This window comes from Lathyrus oleraceus, chromosome 4, assembly GCF_024323335.1.
Source record: "Lathyrus oleraceus cultivar Zhongwan6 chromosome 4, CAAS_Psat_ZW6_1.0, whole genome shotgun sequence".
Lineage (NCBI taxonomy): Eukaryota > Viridiplantae > Streptophyta > Magnoliopsida > Fabales > Fabaceae > Lathyrus > Lathyrus oleraceus.
The window spans coordinates 10,259,823-10,272,092 of NC_066582.1; positions in this window are offsets into that span (position 1 = coordinate 10,259,823).

A 12,270-nucleotide genomic window follows, 5' to 3' on the forward strand; every position below is an offset into this window, starting at 1 on the left:
CTGGTCATCCCTTCCATCCCCAGCCAGGCTCTTTACCACCAGACTGAAGTCAAGTGTCCCTAGCTAAGAAAGGGCCGTCAATACAAATATCTCCAACCAGAATATTGGGATTTATTTTCCCTTGGCAAAATTCTCAGACGCATAATTCATTCACGCATCATTTCGCATCATATACATGCATATATTGTTCGCATTTATTTTCAGAAGCATAAAATATCTCATGCATCATGACATGGCATAAAGCTAACTTTGTTTTTCAGGTTAATTATCCTCCTGATACAGTCAAAGTAAAGATCCATTCAGACGGACATCTTTATCAATTACATTCAAGATTCAACTACATCTCTCAGATACAATCCATATGAGTATTCACTCTGATAAGCACTCTGATATCCACCCAATGGTGGCATCTTTAAGCCCACCCCAGATATTCATTGCAAATACAACATATACAAATACTATCAGAAATAGCCTAGCGTACGGTTCATTCTGATTCAGCCCAACATATGACTTCTTCAACTACTCCAATACGGTCTAGCGTACGACCCATTTGGATCTTCAAATCCTCAGATATTGCCTAGCATACGGTACATTCCGGGGTGTAGTCTAGCGTACGACTACTTTCTTCTTCAGATACAGCCTAACGTACGGCTCATTCTGCAACTCCAATACGGTCTAGCGTACGACCCATTTGGATCTTCAAATCCTCAGATACTGCCTAGCGTACGGTACATTCCGGGGTGTAGTCTAGCGTACGACTACTTTCTTCTTCAGATACAGCCTAACGTACGGCTCATTCTGCAACTCCAATACGGTCTAGCGTACGACCCATTTGGATCTTCAAACCCTCAGATACTGCCTAGCGTACGGTACATTCCGGGGTGTAGTCTAGCGTACGACTACTTTCTTCTTCAGATACAGCCTAACGTACGGCTCATTCTGCAACTCCAATACGGTCTAGCGTACGACCCATTTGGATCTTCAAATCCTCAGATACTGCCTAGCGTACGGTACATTCCAGGGTGTAGTCTAGCGTACGACTACTTTCTTCTTCAGATACAGCCTAACGTACGGCTCATTCTGCAACTCCAATACGGTCTAACATACGACCCATTTGGATCTTCAACTCAGATGCGATCTAACGTACGATCCATTCTGACCCCTTTTTTCAGATACAGCCTAACGTACGGCATATATAAATTCAAACAATAATTAAAGAACCTGAATAATTTATAGCAATCTTCGAACACTCCACCACAGACCGGTTGGATTTGTTCTTGAATTCTTCAATTAGACAGGAAAATAAAAAGCGAAGGAATAAAAATCTAGGATCTAACGTAAGGTTAGATCTAGTAAAGGTACACAATAGTTTCCGGTGTAGAAACTATTGTGTGAAAAATTAATTAAGTGCTTAAAGGAATTGCTGGAAAAGAAAATAAAAAATTGCAAATAAAGCAAAAAACTGTAAAAAGGTAATGGTATGTTTGCACGGCTGGAAGAGAAAAATTGAACGAAGCAGAGAGACGGCGAGCTGTGCAGGGTTTGCCAAAAGCCACTATTTATATTGCTCACTTTTTGTAACGGTTTCCAAAGGCTTTCCGTGTAAAAATCCTCACGTTCCAATGGTCAAGCGTAACAATAGGCTTCAACGTGCCTCTGTTGCGCTTCTGAAGCCAAAAATATAGGAGAATGGTGTGACGTCCGTCACACCATGTGTTACGCTCGTAACACAAGTGGGCAGGGCGTGACGCTCGTCACACCTTGTGTGGCGCTTGTCACACCTTGTGTGGCGCTCGTCACAGGTGCAGCGCCTGTGCTTTTGGGCTGGGCCTTGTGTCATACCCCAAAATTTGCCCGTTAATATTACAAGGCATTTTTAAGACACTCCAACTTATTTTTCAAGGCATTGATCTTAAAAGAACAAGGACCCAGCACACAGATGACAAAATCCAGAAAATGGCCTAAACTGGTTTGCTCGCTAGGCGAGCAATTCCTTCGCCTAGCGAAGCTTGCGAATACCAGAAAATTCTGGGCTTCATTCTGAGCCCATTAGGTCATAAAAAGAGCATTATAAATACCACAACTTCAGTCAGAAAAAAGGAGGACGAAAAGGGAAAAGGAAAACGGAGGAGAAAGGCAAACACCCACAGACAGCAAACCCTGGAGGCTAACCCGGAGAATTCAGAGTAACCCTCAAGGAAACCCTGAAGGAAACTCATCTGCATCAAGGTTACCTCCGCCCAACTCAATCTGACTTGCCAATTCAAGGTTGCAATTCAATTGCAAACAGGTTTGCATTACTATTACCGCTTTATGTTCTTAATTTGCATGTGATATTATAATTGAATTCATAAACATATTTGAGGTTTTGCATGTGAATTTAAGTGTGCCTGAATATCTTGAATGTTGAACCATGTAATTTCTATATTGGATGCCATAGAGCGTGCAGCATGCTGAGATCGTACTGTTCTGAAATTCAAAACCCGCAGCCGCTCGCTAGCACATCGCTAAGCGAGCATGTAGCGAGTATTCGCTAAACCTTCGCTAGGCGAGGCAGAGGCGAACGTGACAGCCGCTAATATTTTTCTGTCCTGTTCTATGCTTTATGGATCTGTTATGCTATGATTTTTTCTGTTCTGTTCTGTTTTGTCCTACCGTCGTGTTCCTTTTGTTTGGTGCAATTCTCGATTGCACCCCGATTTGGTATTCTGACTTGTTTGCTGAATTTTGTAAGGGTTCACATACTCCCGGAGAAGTTAGTTGTTAGGTATTCCACTTTATTTGTGGGATACCAATGTGGAGATTCATCCTATTTTACTTAATTGATTTTAATGTGGAGACTCATCCTATTTACTTAATTGATTCTAATATGGACCTAATTACCTAATTGATTACAACTACCTAATTGATTGTAAAATATTGCCTTTGAATATGTGATCTTGGACCTCTCTTTGTTGCCTTGCGGTATTACGGTCATGTCCCGCGAACGTGGGGATACCCTTAGCAAAGACCCTTCGATTAAATCATCATGTCCCTATAAGATAAATCATAGTCCCTCGGATGTTGCCTTCGAATATATGATTTTGTCCCTCGATGACCCTTCGGTGTAGCCTACGGTTAAATGATGATCGTCCCTTCAAATGCTAAGGTATCCTTACAAATGTTGCCTTCAATGACCAATCGACGACCCTACGATGTCCCTTTACATCCAAAGGGATAAGACTACTTACTTCTCAATAGTAAGGACAGTTTTACCCTCATAAGGATGGGAAATGCCCATGAAGACCTTAGGTAGGTATAACTCTTAATTGCTGGCTCACAACCTAAAGTATTTTCCATACCTCACACTTTGCAAATACTAGAAAATCACCACTTGGTATACATTCGTACTAGAATCATTACCAAGTTATATTTTTCTAAACCGCTTTCAAAAATTAAACGAGATAAGTACTTTGTATACATTCGTACAAGAATCATTACAGAGTTAAACTCTCCTTTCAAAACATTTTTTTAACAATTCACAAACACTTTTTCAGACAAACATAAGTGATCCAGCAAGTAAGAGCCCATGGATAACCATGGATACAAAGGGTGCTAACACCTTCCCTTTGTATAATGTACCTCCCGAACCCAAAATCTAATTAAGGTCTTTCCTGTTCTTTTCCACCTTTCCTTATGGGATAAAAGAAAAGTCGGTGGCGACTCTTGCTATCCGCGACATTTACTTTCCAAAGCAAAAACACATCAAAGTCAGTTCACCGTATGACACCTTGGCTTGGTGGAATTTGCTTCTTTTCATTTCTTTTTGCACCTCCTTTTCTTCCTTTTTCACTTGTGCTTCAAATAAACTACCTGAGATAAATAGAAAGCAAAATACCAAGTAGTATCGAATAAAATGAAATAAATTGGAGTGAATAATAATATAATTTAATTAAATCGAGTCCTAGAATGTGATATTATTTCATGTTATCAGAAGGAATGTAGAGGTAATACCCTCTTGTTTCTTTAGGATATCCCACAAATAAGCATTTGTCAGATTTGGGCTTAAGCTTAGTTGAAATTTGTCGTTTCACATAAACTTCGCAACCCCAAATCTTCATGTAAGACATATGTGGTTTCTTACCACTCCATATCTCATATGGTGTCTTTTCAACCTTTTGGATGGAACACGGTTAAGTGTGTAAGCTGATGTCAATAGTGTATGTCCTCAAAAGGAGTCTGGAAGATTGGTGTGACTCATCATGGATCGGACCATGTCTAACAGGGTTCGATTTCTTCTCTCAGATACACCATTCCCTTGGGGTGTTCCAGGAGGAGTGAGTTGGGATAGGGTCCCACACTCTTTCAGATGGTCATCAAACTCTAGGCTTAAATACTCATCACCTCGATCTGATCGAAGAGTTTTAATATTCTTACCTAGTTGGTTTTGTACTTCATTCTTGAATTCTTTGAACTTTTCAAAGGATTCTGATTTGTGTTTCATTAAATACACATAACCATGTCTACTTAAATCATCAGTAAATGTGATGAAGTATTGAAAACCTCCTCTGGCTGGTATGTCCAGTGGTCCACATACATCAGTATGTATGAGTGCCAAAAGATCATTAGCTCTTTCACCTTTTCCTGTGAATTGAGACTTTGTCATCTTTCCAATTAAACAAGATCTGCATGTCTCATCTGATTCATAATCAAAAGAGTCCAAGAGTCCATCTTTATGGAGTTTGGAAATGCGTTTCTCATTTATGTGGCCTAATCGACAATGCCAAAGGTAAGTTGGATTTAACTCATTAGGTTTTCATCCTTTTAGTATTAATGTTATAAATTGGCATTTCAAGATCAAGGACATATAGTCCATTGTTCATTTGTGCAGTAGCATAGAATATATCATTCAAATAAATTGAGCAACAATTGTTCTTTATTATGAATGAAAAACCAGACTTGTCCAAACAAGAAACGAAAATAATATTCCTGCTAATTGCAGGTACATAATAACGGTTCTCTAACTGAATTATTAAACCACTAGGTAAAGTCAATACATAAGTTCCTACGGCTAAAGCAGCAACCTTTGCTCCATAGCCAACTCGTAGGTCGACTTCACCTTTTGCCAAATCTCTACTCCTTTTTAGTCCCTGCACATTTGTACAAATGTGAGAACCGCATCCAGTATCTAATACACATGATGCAGAAGTAGATGAATTAATAACAAAAATACCTGAAGTTGAAGTCTCTACTTCATTCTTCTTATCTTCCCGGTACTTTGGGCAGTTCCTCTTCCAGTGTCCGGCCTTACCGCAATGGAAGCAGGTGCCTTCTTTTGCTATGCCTCCACTAGGCTTTAAAGCAGCAACGGTGGGTTTGGGTTTGGCAACTTCCTTTCCTTTCCCTTTATCACCCTGCTTAGTGGGCCTTTTATTCTGTCTCTTTCCATTTCCGATCATCAGAATGGACTTCCCTTTTGACTTTAGATTCTGCTCGGCAGTTCTTAACATGGCGAGCAGTTCAGGAAGAGATTTGTCCATATCATTCATATTGAAATTTAGGAAAAATTGACTGAAACTATCTGGCAACGATTGCAAGATCAAATCAGTCGCAAGTTTCTTTTCGAGGGGAAAACCCAATCTCTCAAGGTTTTCCACATACCCAATCATCTTGAATACATGGGGACCTATAGGGGCTCCCTCAGCTAACTTGCCTTGAAAAGGGGCTTTTGAAACTTCAAACCTCTCATGCCTTGCTTGCTCTTGATAGAGCAGCTCCAGGTGTTCAATCATATCGAACGCTGACATGTTCTCATGTTGCTTTTGCAATTCTGAGTTCATGGTAGCCAGCATGAGACAAGCATTTTCATTAGCATAATCGACATGCTTCTTATAAGCATCTCTTTCTGCCTTAGGTGCAGAACTAGGAGGTTCCTCTTCAGGAACAGGTGTCTCCAAGACATACAGCTTTTTATCATGTTTGAGGACAATCCTCAGGTTTCGGTGTCAATCCAGAAAATTTGTCCCAGACAATTTTTCCTTATCAAGGATTGATCGCAAGATGTTGTTAGAGGTGTTTGCTGTCATGGTAATCTACACAAGGATTAATGAAAATATAAGTATCATTGACATATTTAATTAGGTCTTTAATTAAACATGCTCCCACTATTTTACTCAAAACAAATGACCCTCATCATTTGATTCGGAAAATCCCGTTGGAAGATTTTCTAGTGGGTCGAGATCCATATTTCACTTCGTTCTAAGTCCCCGCAGGCGGATTACACAAAACTAGGTTATTTAGGTAGGAACTCCTTCCAATTGTATCTCATACAACTCTCGAAAATTTCAGTTGGGTGAATAACTCCTTATTGCAATCCATCATAGGGATCATTCCCAACTCTTGCTTCTAAACATATATATAATCTTATTATAATTTGTTTAGTTAAGTTTGACACATTGCTTTCACAGTTGGATATTACAATTATCCCATCGCACCTTACTAATATAGAACATGCACCTCGCGTAGGCGAAACCTACATTATTCGATACTAGTCTTGATGAGTGTTAAAACTTGGAAAGCATAAACTTAATATTTAATTTGAGGGAATTGGAATTTTTCTGATCTCACCGGCTTATTTATCATATAAATCGCCTCTCACATGCATCAACATACATACATACATAATGAAACAGTTATGGCCCCTAGCGCAATTGTTCTCCCAAGCCAATGAGAGAACCTAAGCTAACCTAACAACGATCTAAGCTTCTCCAAGCAAGATCTTCAAGGTTGTCCTCCTTTGGCACTGACTTCTTTGCTTTCTTCATGTCATTACATTACATAAAAGAAACTCGTTTTACATACGAGGGAGTGAGATGAGAAAAGAAGTTACATTTGGGAGATTAAGAGAGAGGCACGACACGCAGGTCGTATTTTAAAACCCAAAGCAGAATATTGGAAGACTAAGGCCATAACCGATCACCACAAGACAATAATAAACACTTTATTATTATTATTAATTTCTTTAATTAATTAAAACCAAATTAAATTTCGACGACCGATCACCACATTTTAATGAACAATTCATTTAAAATCGATGTCGCTTTTCGTATCAACACTTGATACTTTTAAAGCACTGAGTTAGCCGAACGGGTGAATTTTGCCATGCGTTAACCGGTTAACCATATGCGTTAACTGGTTAACACTGTTTGAAATCTGTTCAAAAAATTATTTTCTGCCTCGCGTTAACCGGTTAACCAAATGCGTTAATCGGTTAACACTGTTTGAAAATGTCTTGGAAAACTGTTTTCCGTCTTGCGTTAACCGGTTAACCAAAAGCGTTAACCGGTTAACACTGTTTGAAAAACTCAAAAAAAATTATTTCGTATTGCGTTAACCGGTTAACCATATGCGTTAACCGGTTAACACTGTTCCAAAAAGTGTTTAGAAAGCACAACTCTTGTGCAGTCAAACCCCAATCGCATAACTCTCTGACAACACAACCCTTGTGCCGTCACTAACCCTGATGCACCAATTTCAGACCGTCAAACACATCTCGATTGTTAATTCAGTATGATTGATCAACACGTCATTGCTTCACCATACTAATGTCGAATCAAGAAGCAAACGACCATTGATCGCTCAAAGGAAAACAATCATTGAGTGTTTGAATGAACGAAACGAGAACACTATATCATATATAATGTATTTTGCATCAGGATTACATATATCATATATATGTAACTTGATCGATCTCAATTTAATCTTTGATTCATTCTGTCTTTAATCATATTATTACAGAACAAAAACAGTTCTCAGATTCATGGTTTCGTAAGTGGCTCTGATACCACTGAAGGAGAATTGTCATCCAAGGCGCAGCGAAATTTAAAATTTTCTCCATTTAGTGATCCTTACGAATGGGCATGATCAGTGATAGAATCGTTACCTCTTGTGGCGATTCAAACCTTTGGTGCATATCTCTTGTAATGATCAAAACCTTGGATACAAATCCACGGAGCGATCACGAACGTTGAACGATGACAACGTCTCTACTCAGTCCACACGAACGGATTCCTTCAATCTCAGTGCTAGCTGGTACGAATGAAGACTTTGAGTGAGAGAGAGTGGCAAACAAAATTCCAAGTCTTTACTTGAGTTTCAGTCTGAGTGGAGTGACAATGCTTCTACCCAAGGGGTTCTATTTATAGAACCACTTGTGTGGGCTTCAAGCTAAAAAGCCCACTTAAGTGTATTTTGGCCCATATCTCATAATATGCCAAAATCACTTAAGTATTTGGTACCTTACCATATTTCGTATTCCACTTAAGTGCATCGTACCTTACGATATTCCTTAGTTACTCTATCTCTCATCAATCCGTCCTTTGTGTGTGACCCTGTAGGTTTTTCGTGACGTTGGCAATTATATTAAATCAGCCATTTAACATAATAAACAGTGAGCGGTATCTAGCAACACATCACTGCTACCCAAGACACGAAAATGTCATGTGATATGACAAAACCTCCTGTAATAATGATTATGTGTATAATTACCCCTTTGCCCTTATGTCTATATTGAACACAAGGTATAGACCGTGTCATCCTTGTCCAGTTCAATATTGGGCCCATAGACATTTATCCTGTTACGCAGGATGGGCAAATTCCATCTAGGACACTCATGTCCCTCAGCATGCTTTGTGGAGTACCCATCAACTGTCTTTATGGTTATCCAATTACGGACAACGTTGGATCAGCAATAAAGCACTCAACTCTACATCTAGGATCCATAGTGGTTTCAGGTCGAAGAGTGGTATACACCATTATCACCATGAGAAGAACTTATGACACTTTGCATAACTTTCTATATAGTATTCTCATAGCGGGTCAATCTGGTATAAATATTACTCTTAATATTCATACCTATGTTTAAGACTTGATAACTCTTTATCCATGATCCATGAGATGTGATCATCAGTCTGCAAACATAATAGTCTTAATGCTTTAATGTTATCCCACTTCACACTAAAGCTCGACTACGGATACTTTAAGAATAGTGTCCTTATGTTTAATGTGTTCTCATGATTAAGTCACGCTTAATACATTAAACGGACTATCTATTCCAGGGACTTTATTAATCAACCATAATAAAGAAAATGCCTTTTATTATTAATAAATAATTCGATACAAGTACCAAAAGTATTGGCCTTTAGGGCTTACACCAACAATTCACTTGATTTCTAAAAAAAATCGAGGGAAAAAATATTTCAGGACATGCTTCGAATCTCAGCATCAACAGTTTATGTTTTTATTTCTTTAAAAGTGGTGTCTTTCTTTTCTTTTTTTTAAAAATTTTTAAATTAATGATCTATTCATTCGGTTATATTTAAAAATCGAGGGATTAAATTATCATATTTTACTATAAAAGCACTCGTTAATCAGATTTTACCATAAATCTAACTTATATGTAGCCGCTCCAGAGTCTTACCCATCATTCTTTGGGATGGATTGCAAGACAGAAAAGATCTTCAATGTTCTTCAATATCGAACATAATATTTTTTTCTACCCTTGCAATCTATCTCACATAGTAATGTTGATGTTGTTGTTTATTTTTGTAATAAACTTCATATGTTGTCAATCAAAGAAAACATTTAGAAATTTGTTTTTCTCGGTTGACAACATTGAAAATTTTATACCTAAACACAATCATCCATTTCTCTTTTATGTTCTATTTCATGTGAAAGCATTTGTCAAGAAAATATTTGCTCAAGATAACGAAATCTCTCTAAGATGGATTGAAAGTACAAAAAAAAAGTTCTTAGTTGAAATAGATAACTTATCAGAAATTTGAAAAAATAGGTTGTTCTCCAAGAATCTATTGTCAAACTTTTGATTTGTTTAAACAATTTATTTTAATATTATGTGCAAATAATGTAAACATAAAAAATAAAAATAAAAAGTTTTTTCCCTCAGTTTTTAAGAGAAACCGGGAGGTATGTGGCGTTTGGGTTAAAACATATTTTATTGTTTTTTTATTTGAAAAGAAACATGTTTTACCTCAATTTTGAGTAATAACCAAGATAAAATTTAAGCGTGTTTATTTAGTTTCTTCACCGTCCTTAAACAAATATTTGTCGTCTATTTAATGAGTATCAATGTTCAAGACACTGTCATTAGTGATCCTTATGAAACCTAAAATCCTCATTATAAAAGCGTTATGAATATTAAAATTTGACAACAATGAATCCACAAGAAACTCAAACGTTGTTGTGAAACCCCATATGTTTAATCAGAGAGCCAGGAGACTTTACAAAGTAAAAGTACCAATGTGATAGATTGCAAGAGAAGAAAAAATTTAGATTTATTTAATATATGGTTGGTGAGAGTGTATTTACTTTGTCAAAGATTTATGTGATAGATTGCAACTGCAGAAAAAAAATGGTTCAAGATTTGTGTTCTAACATAATCTCTTATCTGAGCATTTATTTTATTTATCTAACTTTTATTTTACATCAGAAACAAATTAATGCAAAAGTTATAGAGAATATATTGCATCCAACATTTGATATTCCCCAAGATTCAATGAAACGAGGATTCAACATTTGTTCTTCCCAAGATATTCAGCATTTGTTTCACTGACAACGATGACAATGAATCGGAATCAAAATTTGCTATATTTTTACTTTAATATTCTCTTTAAATAATGTAATAAGTATTTAAAATATATATAAATTCTCTTTCACAAACATAACTATTAGGAAAATTGCCTTGATGTCTTTTTCATTGCATTTGATACTATATATAATAGTGTCAGTAATTACATGTAATTACAATTCATAATGACTAGTTACAACTCATAATGACTAATTTCCTATTTTATGAAAGTAAATTATTCACAATAAATGCAAAGATTATTTCCTGATTAACATCCCCCTCAAATTGATGCAGCTGGTTAATGAGCATTAATTTGCTAACAAGAAACTGATTTCGTGGACGTGGAATAACCTTGGTAAGAATATCTGCAATCCGCAACTGAGTACTGACGTGAGGAAGTGATATCACTCGATCATCATAGGTGTCATGTATTGAATGACAATCAACTTCTATATGTTTGGTGTGTTCATGAAAAATAGGATTTGCAACCATTTGAATGGCACTTGCATTGTCAACATAAAATGAAGTTTGCTCTGTTTGGGGAAATCCAAGTTCAGCCAAAAGACCATGAAGCCAAAGCATTTCTGAACAAGCAGCAAACATGACACGATACTCTGATTCAGTAGAAGATTTAGAAACTCTTGCTTGCTTCTTAATTTTACAAGAGATCAATGAAGAACCAAGAAACATGCACCAACCACTAACAAATCGACGAGTATCAGGACATCTTGCTCAACCAGCATCACTATAAGCACTCAACCGAAGAGAAATTCCAACGGAAAAGAATAATTTGTGGTGAGAGATTCCCTTTAAGTAGCAAATTGAAGATTGCGAAGAGAATGCATGAATTGACTTACTTATTGAACAACAAAAGATATGTCAGGGCGAGTAATAGTCAAGTAGTTGAGGTTACCCACAAGTTGTCGATACAATAAGGGATCGGGCAAAAGATCACCATCATCACGATGATATTTAACATTAACCTCAAGAGGAGTATCTATCGGATTAGCCGATTCGAGATCGGTCATACAAATCAAATATGTAGCCTACTTGTGTTGATGGAGAAAGATGTCATTGGATGTAGAATGAACCTCAAGACCAAGAAAATAATGTAGATTACCCAAATCTTTCATGTGAAATAAGGCATGTAACTGTTGCTTAAGCCGCTTAATGGAAGCATGATTAGAACCAATAATAACCATATCATCAACATACAAAAGAAGCAGAACAATACTCGCAAGTGTGTTATGAATAAAAAAAGAGGAATCATATTGACTCCGAATAAATGAGAATCCAAGTAGAGTGGAGCAGAATTTCTCGCACCATGCTCTAGGTGTCTGTTTCAAACCATATAAGGAGTGTTTGAGCTTGCACACGCCTTTAGATGAAGAGAATAAGCCTTGAGGTGGAGTCATATAAATATCTTCTATCAGGTCACCATGAAGAAAAGCATTATTCACATCCATTTGATGAAGAGACCACCCACTAGAAGCAGCTATAGAGATGATTGTGCGAACAACTGTCATTTTAGCAACCGATGCAAATATCTCATCATAATCAATTCCATATTCTTGCTTGTTTCCTAAAGCAATCAAACGAGCCTTGTAACGGTTGAGGGATCCATCAGAATTCAATTTCACATAATA